Genomic DNA, 13,885 nt, shown 5'->3' with positions numbered 1-13,885 from the left:
TACCTTCGGAAGATGTTTCATCCGAGGAAGAAATGCATTTTGGGAAACGCCCGTATTACAAATATTTATTCAAAGAAAGATTCCTACATGTAAACATCAATCAGAGTGCTTCTTTAAACTTGTATCTTTGTTTCATCGCAGTCAGTAGTGGATACTATATTACAGAAATGTAACCTTCGTGTGAAGAATTTCTTCTCCAAAATTTAACTCGTTGTTTACAGGTAGAATAATTTGCTTCTGGCATGACTTTTCCTAAAACGTGCGCAAACCAGAGGCAGTGGTCTCAAAAATCGTTTTTGCATACTCTCTAATAAATGCGTTATTCCAGAGAACACCTTACATGACATTGGCTTGAAACTAGCATACAAGACTTACAAAATATTAACCTTTCGCGTGAATTTAGTAATTTTACTAATTCTATCGTATCCTTGGCGAGTTTGTTTGTTTTTTGGGGGGGGGATTAATCTCTGACATGCGGTTAATAGTATCTGAAAATCGAATTTGTGCTTAAAGCAAGTGTTTCCAAACTGACTGAAACAAAAATTTGACACAAAACTACACTTGTAGTCATAAAATCCCGTACGAAATTAAGTCATTGCGTTTTTGAAATATCGCGTTTACATCTTTCTGAAAGTACAGACAGACATTTGAGTCTACCTTGGATTTGATTCAGAATTTGACAGCTATCTACAGCATAAATGTTAATTCTGTGTATCGAATTTTATCTATCAAGATCTCATCGTGTTTAAATGTTGTGTTAACTTATATTCGGCCGACGTCCTTGCATAGGGGTAGAGTATCTTCCCTGTGATCTGGGCATCCCGGGTTCGAATCCCGGTTCTGGCATGGTTGTTCTTCGTCTGTGTTCTATCCGTGAGATGTGTGAATGTGCCCCCCTGTAAAAAGGGGTTGAGCAAGCGAATGAGTGAGCTTCATTTTCATATGAGCTAGATGTCAGACTTCTGCCCTCGGGAGCTCAGGGGTCTTTTCCCGCAGAAGCTACTGCACTCCCTTTCCGTGGTAATACGGACACGACATCATCATCAACTTATATTCGAACAACAAGACAGACTTCATCTGAATGGATTTTGCTCAAAATTTGATAGAAATCTACAAATTTGGTACAGAGACAGTATATCAAATTTCAACTGTCTAACTCATAGAGCTTCTGAGTTATCTTTGTCACAGCCAGATGGACACTTTCCGAGAATGTGTTTTCCGATCTCATGGAGGTCTAAAACGTGAAAATCTGGAGTTCGAATTTTTTGACGCTTACTATACTTTATCCGTTCTACATATATGAGAAAGTAATAATAAATAAAATGTTTCAGAACAACTTTGCAAACTCTTTTGAAAACATTAACTATCTAGTCAATGGCAGATTTATATATTTTGCCGCCCTAGTTAGTGCACATTATAAGGTCACATTTTTAATAAAATGTTCAAATTATTTGCACACTTCAATTCATTTTTTAACTTAACATGTTATTAATTATTTTTGTTTTATTTTATAGGTTCTAAACAGACATAAAAAAAAAGTTTGGAAAATCATCTCAATAGGATGTGGTAGTGGCCTAATTCTTAAGAAATACATCAGTACCAATATTTAAAATGTATTAATTCCCTTAGGAAAGAAAGAAAAAAGAAACTCATACGGGTATTACATATTTCTTAGAACAACATCAGCAACTATTCAAATATAATTAACACCAAAAAACGTGACATCCCATGGCCCAAACCACAACATTCTCCAGAATCTCTTCGGATGCTAACACGGCTTAACAGAACTGGACTGCATGCTAGTATATGGTACAAATCTAAACTACTCCAACCACGTTCGACCTTGCCAGAGACGACACCGATTCCTCGAAAGCAAAATGGCCTCGAGAAAGGGAGAGATGTTGAGGTGTTTTCTTTCAATTTTCATATTTTCTTGCCAATCGCGTGAGCTCCATCATTGCGAAAAAAACGTCCATAAAGGGAGGTTAATTCTTTGTACGAGAAATGAAATTATAGCTATCACTGCACTGGATGCCCCGGGGTGTTGAATCCACTGCCTTTCGAGGATGGCAATGGACTCAGCTATCAATCTGGTTTGATCATCGAAGTGATAAAACAGAAACCTGTCGCTAATATCGCGACGTGTCCAGCAAATCAAAGAAGCGCCGAAAAGAAGAAAATAAAATAAACGGATGTCATATTCAGTGTCGTAGTAGTTAAATGATTTAATGATGTTATCGGTGGATTAGATACTGCTGATGTCTCGATTAGGGGATTTACGATCATATTAACTAGAAGTAATTATGTGACATTTTTTGTTAAGTAGAGCACATTGAAAAAAATAATTTTAAAATATTATAGCCTCGTGTTTTTTTTTTTTCGGCGATGTTTAAAAATATACTAATCGTCTTTGGCGACCAGCTGGTTAGATGGAAATAATGATTTTGTTTGATTTCAATTAAATCTCTACCGCCCGCAAAACTTGATGATAATGATCTTATCGATAAAGAAAGAGTTTGAAAAATGGACTCGGATCCTGTAACATCAGAAAGCCATTAAAAAAATAGAGTGTCTTGGTAATCTATTTCAAAATGCACACTGCAGTTTTAGATAATGTAAATTCACTTTCGAATTCCTTATAGAAACTGGTATGATAATGAATAAAATCTTACTTCATTTATTTCCATTAATGGAAAAAACCAATGCTTAAATGTATGACGAAAAAAAGAAAATTTTAATTTCGTTAAACAATAACATCTATTGAAAACCACGCAATTATTTTTTACAAAAATGTCAAAATTCAATAAAACAACAGCACAGCAATTAAATTATTATTATTAAAAAACAATTTTTAATTTTAAAACGCGATAAAAACATTTTTGTGCAACACCATTTTGGGAAGGTACTGCTGAAAAGTGCCAAAATCTATAATGTTTAATTAAATAAAATTCCAAATTTAAAAAAAAATAGCTCACTGATGTCTGTACAAATTTGTATGTATCTGTATTTTGTAAAGTATTATTTGTAAAATGTATCTGTGCAAATTTGCTAATATAAGGTCAACCACTCAGCCTTGTATGAATTAAGAAATGCAAAATTAAGAAGTTGCTGAAAAAAATAATAGAAATAATTTCCAATTGTCCCATTAAGAGAGAATGAATGAATCAGCACACTAAAAAATTGCAGGCGTCAGCTCATTCATCTTTGCTGCAATCCAGCATTAAAAATAAACTTAAAAAAAGCGTAATTTCACATTTTGTTTAACTATTTTTATTCAAGCTTAGCTTTAACTTTACACATAGAAAAAACCTGAAAAGTCTGAGTTGCTAAAAGCCAAAAGTGAAGTTGGAATTTCATATTGGTGGATACATATCGTCCTGCGTTACAGATGGTGTTGGACAATTATACATACTGATTCCCATTATTTAACTTCTCTATTAATATAAAAAGAAAAATGTTTGTGCTAAAATAAATCAGAATTCAAACATTTTTTTAAAGCATATATCAATAATTAACTTGATAATTTGCATTCATTTATTTCGAGATTAAAATTTTGGAAACTAAACTAAAACTGCATCTCACAATTTGGTAAATATGTCGCTTTATAAAACCAATAATTATGTGAGATAAATTACACTGGCTAATCCACCCCGGCTACTTAAAGCTTTCGAATTAGGTCTAATTGAACGAGATAGCAAGCGGGAACTAAGAGCGAGTTCTAAGAGCCATCACCGGCAAATACAATCATTCCCGTCATCGATAGGAGATAGATGACCACCATCAATACAATACCTAACTGGGTGTCGAGAACCAACCACCATACCAGAAGCGTCTCACCCTCACTTCTGAGATTCCGAAGTGAGGGAATTATGTGAAATAAATGGAAAAACTCCATCTTAAAAAAAAGTCCCCTAAATTAAAACCTTTAGAATGTTTATACATACAGAAAAAAAAAATGCTAATCTCAACGAGATTATCTGGCCAGAAATTGGAATTCAAAATTGTTTATGACTTTATTCAGACTCTTTCGACAGTCTGATTTGTTTTAACCTAATACTAAATCTGAATTGAAGCAAAACAATTTATTTTCCAGCACTATAATACATCAAATCAAACTAACCATTTTAATGTTAACACGCGTAGTGTACAATCTTTTCTTTTATTGTCGTGATTCGACTTCGCAATGTAAATACAAAAGAAAAAAAAATGATAAATGGTTCTGAATTTTCCAATTCCAAAATAAGATATCTTTAAATCGTCTTTTCCACATATTCCAGGCTTGCACATTTTGTTGTTTTTTCATTTTGTCTCCACGCCAAATAATATTTCATCTCTTCAGTTCCCTCTGCCTGTTTTATATTCAATGCAGATTTCAAGTTCAATCATATGCTTTACCGTGGGCACTTCTTTCACCGACAGATAACAACAAGGTAAAATTAACTAATACTTTTTGTTAAAAAAATACAATACATTTTATTAAAAAAGTGTTTAATGCATACTTTATCAATGTGTCAAAAAGAATATATATTTGCATTTCAAATATGTCTAATTTTTTTAGTCTTCAGTTTATAATTTATTACATTTATAAATGTATATATTAAATTCAGTTTATAAATTATTACATTAAAAATATAACCAGAAAATACATTTGAAGTTTAAATGGCGCTACTCGTGTAAATCAAAATTCTGACATCTAACATCGAAAACAGACATGTGTAAATATTTTTATAATTCTACCACACAATGTGAGAGTAAAAAAAACCGATTACAAAATTGAATTCTTACAAAAATGAAATAAATGTTTAAAATTATTAATTTCATATTTTAAAATCAAACATTTCAAGTAATAGTTCAACAAAATGTATATATTTTTGTGCATTAATAAACGCATAATGCACTAAATAATTTATCACTTCAATCTAGTTATTTAATTGTAGAAAACCAGGAATTAGTTAGAAAAATAATTTATAAACTTTTGTTACAAGACTTTTATCATAATTGATAACTTCACTGACTTCATGCAGCAGCTACGAGTAAAGAAAAATGATGATGATTTATCATCATAACTACGCAGCAGATTCAAATCCAAAAGTCTTAATAAAATATAGCATAATATAAATAAACTTTAGTTGATATAATATTTCAGTGGAATTTGTGATATTTCAAAAGACAAAAAATTTAATATTAACCAAAAAAAAAATTTTTTTTTTTTACCCTTAACACAAATTTTTTATTGTGTAGTTTATGAATGGAGCTTGGAAGTTAAAAAAAGATTCTATTTGTATTGAAATACTATATGCTGTTTATGATATTGACCTAAAATTCTCTGTGATAAATTAAAACTTTCAGAGCAACAATACAAAAAAAAGTCGTTTAACATTAGGTTTACAGAAGCGCGTCATTTTGACATATTTCATATATTATAAAAGAAAACTACAAACAAAGTTCGCATTTTTATTTTATCTCTTGCACTGGCTTTTACTCTTGAACAAGATATATATACAGGGTGTTTATAAAGTCCCGGACCCATTTTGATGCTTAATAACTCATAAAATAATAAAGATAGATTAAAATTAATAACATAAATGGTTAAATAGACTCAAAACGTTTCATGACCCTTGTCAATGAACTTCCACGTGTGCCCCCTTCGTCGCACGGAGAATATCAAGTCGATAGTCAATTTCACGCCAGGTAGCGGCAAGCATGTCGGCATCCACAGAGCCATTTGCGCACATTATGGCGATTAACAATGCCAGAAACATGAAAGGATGCTTCATCGGAGAACATTATGCTCTTCAGAAAATCAGCAGCATCTTTTATCCTCCTTAGCATATCTGTTGCAAAGGCCATCCTCCTAGGCCGATCGTTCGGTTCCAAAACTTGAACAATTTGAACTTTGTATGCATGCAGTCTTAATTTTTTCTTAATAACCTTGTACACCGTCGAAATTGGCATATCCAATTCTGTTGCCGCTGATCTCACAGATATTCTAGGATTGTGTAAAAATGTCTCTCTGACACGCTCAACATCAAAATCACTTGTGCAAGGACGTCTGGAACGTTTCTTATCTTCGATACTTCCGATTTCTAGAAAATTATTTTTCCACCGCAAGATGCTGTTTTTGGATGGAGGATCTTTTTGGTAAATTCTTCTGAAATTTCTCTGTGCTTGCACTATTGATTTCATTTCTATGAACCACCATAAAATCTGTCCTTTCTCTTGTGGTGTACGCATTCTCCTTAATATCCACTCGAATAAAACATCACATACAAAAGTACTACATAGAACAAACACATCAAAAGTAAACATAACATTGCAATAGTTGCCAAAAACAAAAGAGAAAAATGCAATTAATAAGCAGACAATATTTAGAAAAGTACAGATATTTAGACTGGAAAATGAAATTATCTGAAAATAACCACACGTGCAGACGATATTTACAAAAGTAAAAATATTCAAACCTGAAAAGGAAAATATATGAGTTATTCCATCAATAAATGTCATAAGTGTGTTTATATCTTTATTATTTTACGAGTTATTAAACATCAAAATGGGTCCGGGACTTTATAAACACCCTGTATATTGATGTCTATTTTCTTCAAACGTGCTGAAATATTGCAATTCTCTATGTGGTATACTTATCTTTACGAATGTGTGTCAATTTGACGCGATCGTAAACCTAGTGTTAAAAGACAATAACAACATACCCCGGAAACAATAACATATTACAACAATGAGAAAGTTTGGAGTCGACATAGTCTACCAAATGGCCCACAAATATACTATCAAGGCAGCATCTTTTTGATGGCTTCTAGCTGTTTTTCAACATTTGAGATTTAGTGGCAATTAAACACAGAGATCTTACACAAGAATCTACTACATCAAAACTATCCTAAAGGATTTTCTATTTCAGTTGTCCAATAAACTTGCAGAAGGAAATAAGAAAAAATACAAAAGTATAGATTATAATCTCTCATCACCTAGTACTTCGCAAGAGCGCAAGGGTTACCAAATCGGCTTTTGTAAACAGAAAGAAATAATAATAATAATTTTGTAATTCCAAGAAACAGAAGCAATAACATTTGTAAAATACGTGAAAAAATTGTTTGCCGAAAGTGTTCAAACATAACTGAGTATGTATGTAAAAGATGAGTGAAATGAATGTAAAATATTGAAAAAATGTACACTAAAATTTTTGAATAATAAAAACTTTATAGAAATAGATCTCATTTTTATTTTTTACTTATAGAGTAAAATTATATTGCCTTCTAAGTGTTTATTTTTTTTTTCTTTAAATACATGTAGTCGCTCATGCGTCCAATTGACGCGTGTCGTAGAGATAGGTATACAAGAAATGTCCGTAAACCTAGTGTTAATAGGTTAAAATATATCACACATTCACACAGCCTTAAACACGTAATTTTAAAACCAAGTATAATCATGTTAGATAATTATATACTCTAACCAATTTTGCTAAAATACCCCAGTTTAGAATACGAGAAAAATGGCATGACTTACATTATTGAACTAGTTTTACAAATATTAATATCATATTTAAAAGGATTTGACAAATTTCAGAAGAATTTTGTTTTAAAATACTACTAAACCAATATTTTAATAATAAAACTTTATACATGAAACAAATTATTTAATTCTATAAAGATATTTCTACAGTATGTTGGCATTAAGAAATATATATTACGTCACCAATAAGTAATATCCAACATATTGTAAACTTCAGTTGCCATTTGTTATTGAAATATATCGAATTGTTATTTTTTTTTGGAGTATTCTATTTTTCTAGGAAGTCAAAATTCATCTAATAGACTGAACTTTTTAAAAAGGTGTTATAGTTCGAACAAAATGCTATGTTTATACATTAAAATATTGTAAACTTCAGTTGCCATTTGTTATTGAAATATATCGAATTGTTATTTTTTTTTTGGAGTATTCTATTTTTCTAGGAAGTCAAAATTCATCTAATAGACTGAACTTTTTAAAAAGGTGTTATAGTTCGAACAAAATGCTATGTTTATACATTAACATATTGTAAACTTCAGTTGCCATTTGTTATTGAAATATATTGAATTGTTATTTTTTTTTTGGAGTATTCTATTTTTCTAGGAAGTCAAAATTCATCTAATAGACTGAACTTTTTAAAAAGGTGTTATAGTTCGAACAAAATGCTATGTTTATACATTAATTTTAAAAATCAAAATTTCGTTACACTTTAAAATATATCAAGTTGTTAATTTTAAATAAATACATGCATATTTTAAAACTATTTTTAAAAATACAAATTAAAAATGGGCGACGACAATTTTGAAACAAATTACAAATTTAAATTAATAGATAATTATAATTTAACAGGTAATGATTTAAAATAGAATAGAAAGTACAAAGTATATTTTAAATAAATACAATTAAATAAAAAGATTTAAAAATGTGTTTTATTTTTAACTATTTTTACAAATATCGTGTGGAAAGACTATTTAATATAGTCCTAAAAAAACAAAACTAACATACCTTTAATTTCAAGAATCCCAGCAAGCTGATAATCAATATTAATAATCCTTCAACATAATCCAAACATGCGGTGGTAACTGAAAATTAAAAATAAAAACAACTTAGAGTAACAAATTTTGATAAAATAAAAAAAATAAAAATTCAAATTCAAATTGAAGAATTCTTCTGAATCGTTGGCAACATATTTATGAAACTATGAGGAGTGTGAAATAACATCTATCATACGTAAAAAAAAGGAAATTGTAATACAATAACAGAACATAAACTCACACAAAAATTTGATTTGGTACTTAACTTTTGCATTCACACCGAACAGTAATAAGATGCATAATTATACATATATATGTTAATGCAAGTACTCATTTTAGGAAGCTCAGAGTTATAGATTTGTTATAATTACTAAAAAAAATGAGAGTTTTTGCTATTATATATATATATATATATATATATATTAAACGTATTTTACTATACAATATGCATTATATCATATACATATATTAGCAGTTACGGGGCCGAATAGAAGAAATTTTTGAAATTTTAAAACTTAGATTTATTTCACCACGGGAGGCATAATTTAAGTACAAAGAATAAAGAGATAAGAAATATGTCTGTCTACATCGCGACACAAGAGCAGAAGAGACAGAAATTTTTCCCTTCGATCATTTTACTATGAGATTTTGAAATGGATTTCTCTGACACATGTCGACTTAGGAAAAGGAACCAATCTCGGGCATCTTTAAAAGAATGTTGTAAATTTTAAGGATTTTTATTCCTTCGCTCAAGACGTGAGAACATGCTGAGATCAATTTTCCAGAGCGCATGTAGTATTAATTAAATAAAAAAAAATGGTGGGAATTGGATCAGGAAATAAGAGAACATTTTATAATGAAGTTAATATAGTCTAAATTAAGATAAAAAATTAAGGAATAAATTAGGATTTAAATTAGATAAAGATATATAATAGAAAAATACAAATTCTATGAATAGAAGAAAATATACTAAATCATTAAAATCATTTTAGATACATCAAAGTATAATTAATAATTTATAACATACTGGATGATTCATTATCCATTTAAATAATTGTAATATATTTCATTTCACAAATCCTACAAAATTAACATCCTTTCGATTATTGATTTTGTTTCAATTTTATTTTCTCTTGCAATTTGTCATAATAACTAAATGCTTTTACATGTAATTTAAGAAAGCATTAACTAATAAACAGTTAAATTTAGAAGAATTTTATTATTTTAGTCATTTTTTTCCATGATAAACATGTTTAAAAATTTAAAAAATTATACGTTTTCATAAAATTACTAAAATAAAAGTAATAAATTAAAATAAATCTTTCATATGTTGATTAAATTAAAAACTTTAAAAAGAAATTTACCAATTAAAAAAATTGACCTCACAAAATGCACTGTCTAGGGTCACTCAATTTCTAAATCCGCCACTGATAATCTAAGAAGACAGTAAAAAAAAAGATGCAATCTTTCAAACAGCGAGTCAGACTCGATATAGGGATGCAAAGATTTTATTCATTCGGGAACACTTCTCAACATGACTTTTTTCAAAAAAGCCTTTAAAAATTTCTCCGAGTAGACAATATCTAACAGGAAGCAAATACCACATATCTGAAATACAATAAGCCAATTTTCAAAAGTCTTCCTAGTAAACCTCAGATTTTAATTCGTTGAATCATCAATTGTTCATTTTTACTATAAAACATTTGTTCCAAGTACATCTCTCTCCAAAAGAGCCAAAAAACAAAAGCACTTATTTTACAGGGCCAGAAGTAGAGAAACGGAAGGCCTCCGAATGGATTTTTTGGAACAATCTGAGCTCTTCTGGAGGCCGCAGAACGGGGACTGTTCTGAAGAAGTTTGAAACAGCAGAAGGGCAAGGACTCTCCATAAGCACCTCAAGTGCCTCTGAAGAGCACTCCAGAGCTTCGAAACTCGTCTGAAAGCAACCACTGTTGCCAAACTCCGGAAAGTAAATATCGAACTTTGTGCATTCAGGGATTCAAGTCCTCCCAATCAGTGAAGCATGCAATGCACAATTCAGAAGATGTCGAGTACTGTATTTTTTTTTTTTTTTTTTCATTCCTTACTTTTGTAGTTCGATGCAATGACCTTCGTGAAATAGATTATTATCTTTTTTTACATGAAAAATACGAGAATAATGACATTTAAATCGAAAATGTAAGGAAAAAAAGATATTTTAGTTTCACATTTAAATACTTGTCGTTACTTATCAATAAATATCTGCACTTTAAAAATAACATATAAAACAATGAAATCGTAGTATTTTTTTTTAAATGTGCATTATTAAGCTCTTGAAATAGAAATAAAATGAAAAACTGAAAAAAAAAAATGATTGGGGGTCTCCTTGTAACTTTCTCGCATATTCTTTAACCCTTTGACTATCAACTGAACATATACGTCTCTCTAACCTTTTAAAATCAGCTTAAATAATTCTAAGTAAAAGTGGGGTTTTTTGGTGGAGGAGAGGAGGGTGTATTTGGCCATCGTGTCCTAGCCAGGGGGTTTAAAAACATTTGAAAAAAAATCAAATAGATTTGTCTAATACAGTAGGTATTATTTTCATTTCCTACAGATTGTAGAGAAAAAGATTTTAAAAAATTGTCAGTCAAAGGGTTAATGAGTTATTCTTGCTTCCCATATAAAACTGTGAATCTTTGACAAGGCCGTTAACTCCACGAGTCACAGACTTATTTCTAAGCATGGGATTTATGCGCCTGGCACTAAAGAAAATCAGCCCTTCTGTGCATGCCATTGGCGACGAATAATCACGAAATATCAATCTTTGGCTGAATCTAGGATGTTTACTGCAGCTAACGTGCCATCTTTGGCGGTTTATCGCTCTCACATTAACAGCAGAAAATTGAATATATATTTTCGACGCTTTTTTCCCTCCTGACCGATTGAAACTACAATTTGACACAGAATTAGAGCACAATTTTTGTAACTACATTGTAATCACAAAAATCACATACCAAATTTCATCTAAGTTATTTTGTTTTTCGAGATATATATTTAAATGAGTGAGAAAGTACGGACCGATAGCCTGTCAGTCCCTCGACAGATTTAATTCCAAATTTGATACTAATCTACTCTTTAGGTTATAAATATATTTGCTAAATTTCATCCATTTATTTCTTTTCTATAAACAGACATTCCTTTGAATGAATTTGTTAATTTGATAGAAATCTAAAAGTTTGGTGTAAAATACCAATTCATTTCCGTTCAGCTCCGAGCGTTTTTAAATTATAGTCTACGCAGACCATTGGCAAAATATGTTTTTCAAACTTGGGTAGGTATGAAACGAAGATTTGTCACAATCTCCAATTCAAATATTTTTTTACGATTACGATATTTCTCTCTGTACATTTCGTATATTTGAAAGTAGAAATTACAAGATAATTCGATGCGAATTAAATATCAGGATATATATATAGTATTTAATCTTGGGTAGATAAGTTACAAAAAATCTCAGACTCTTCGTAAGCAAGGCAAGAACTTAATTGTTAAATTTTAAAAATGACAAGAATTTAAAGCTTGATTAAATGTATTTAATAACTGAATTACTTTAAAATAATTTCACAAGTTCAATTAATCGAAGAAATTAAAAATAGCGAAGATAGAAAAAACACTAAACAGAAAAGTTTCGAATTTCGTAATTTTAAATAATGAACCGTCACTTAGAAGAAACAGAGTCGGTTAAGAGATTATCTTCCTTGAAACAGCAATGGAATAACCTGAAATTGTGTAAAATGGTGATGATTCAAAGTTTCATAACTCGGTCAGAGTTGAACTTTTTTTTAAATTTACAATATTGAATTTTTTTTTAATATCTATACTAAGTATATTTTATAAATATAATGATATCGGACGATTATATAAATATTTTTTCAGTAGTACATTTCACAATGCTGGTTCAATCAGCACTAAAGATGATTTATATCTTAACTTCATTTAAAGCACTTTCTCAACTAGAGCTTGATGTATGCTTATTTATAAATTAGTTATAAACTAATATTAGAGAGGACTCTTATATTCAGAGAAAACGTAAATATAATTATCTTACCTATTTCTCCTTATATAGATCTAAAATTGTCATTTCACAAGATACAAAGACAGGTATATATGAATCCAATCATCACATCAAGAATAATTACAATATGCACATAATTACAATATGCAAGAATAAAAAAAATATGCACATAATTTTAAAATATGCTTTTCTTTAACGAAATGAACCCCTTAGCTGCCACAAACACCATTTGGGTTTTTTAGAATTTTACGTACACCACTCGGCGACAAAATTTTTTTCGTAAACCTGATAGTTTAGCTTCATTTAAATATATATATATGTATCAGTCACTATTGTATTTAGTCGAATGCGACTATTTTGTGCTTCGCTTCTTTATAAGTGAACAAATTTGAAATTAGTCTAAGTTGAACGGAACAGAATGTTCATATTTGAAACGCTATATTTATGGTTTGAGTTTTATATTATAATGTAATGTATATGTAATGTAAAGGTTATAGTAACGAGCTGCTATTTACTCAGTCTTTTATTATTTTTTTTTATTGAAATGATTTTGTTGATTATTTTATAACGATACCCGTTTTCAAAAATATAAAATATTTCTAAAATAAAACAATGTAAATGTAATTATATTGTGGAACAACTTTCTGTGCATATACATATATAACTTATCCAGCCAAAATTTAAAAAAAAAAAATGGCAGTTAACGGGGTTAAACAATTAAATCATTGGTATAACTTTAGCCATTTTAATTCAAAGATTTTAAAAAAAAAAGCACCTTTTAAAATTCAGACTATTTGCAGAGTTAAGATTGGTTTTTATTCCCTATTTTTTGGGGGGGTTGGGAAGGGTTTCGTACATAAAAACTGAATAGTTTCTCACGCTAAGTAACTAAAAGCTGCAATTACAATTAAAATAAATATATCCATTCTTGATCTAAATGCAATTTCTTCCCATTCTTTGCACATGCGCCCTCCAATCTTAGAATCCAGCCGCTTCAGGGGGAAGGAAAATGAAGTCAGAAAACCGAGAACAAAATGAAAGAATAAGATAAAAATAAAAATAAATAATCCGAATGAAGTCCATATTTAATTAGACAGTTACCGACATCCGAAAGTGGGAATTATACGGCAAAACCTTAAGCTCTCGCCGCCAGAGGTCGCTCCGAGGTCAATGGCTTCCCGAACGTGATTCGGTATGTTAATTTGTATTCGAAAGGTACGGAAAACAGCACCAAAAGAACAGTCTACAACTGACCTTAAACTCGAGTGGTATTAAGCTG

General features: G+C 30.1%; 1 protein-coding gene across 2 annotated transcripts in view; it reads right to left on the bottom strand.

Annotated features, from left to right (window-relative positions):
- The window catches only part of LOC129975189 (semaphorin-5B-like), a 141,339-nt gene that overhangs the window by 84,111 nt on the left and 43,343 nt on the right, over positions 1–13,885 (bottom strand). For both annotated transcript variants that reach the window (XM_056088163.1, XM_056088164.1), the window contains exon 2: positions 8,527–8,603. The gene's annotated coding sequence lies outside the window, so the exon portion shown is untranslated. The remainder of the gene's footprint in view (positions 1–8,526; positions 8,604–13,885) is intronic.

This window comes from Argiope bruennichi, chromosome 7, assembly GCF_947563725.1.
Source record: "Argiope bruennichi chromosome 7, qqArgBrue1.1, whole genome shotgun sequence".
Taxonomy (NCBI): domain Eukaryota; kingdom Metazoa; phylum Arthropoda; class Arachnida; order Araneae; family Araneidae; genus Argiope; species Argiope bruennichi.
The sequence above is the reverse complement of the archived record's forward strand: the minus strand, read 5'-3'. Positions and strand labels throughout refer to the sequence as shown.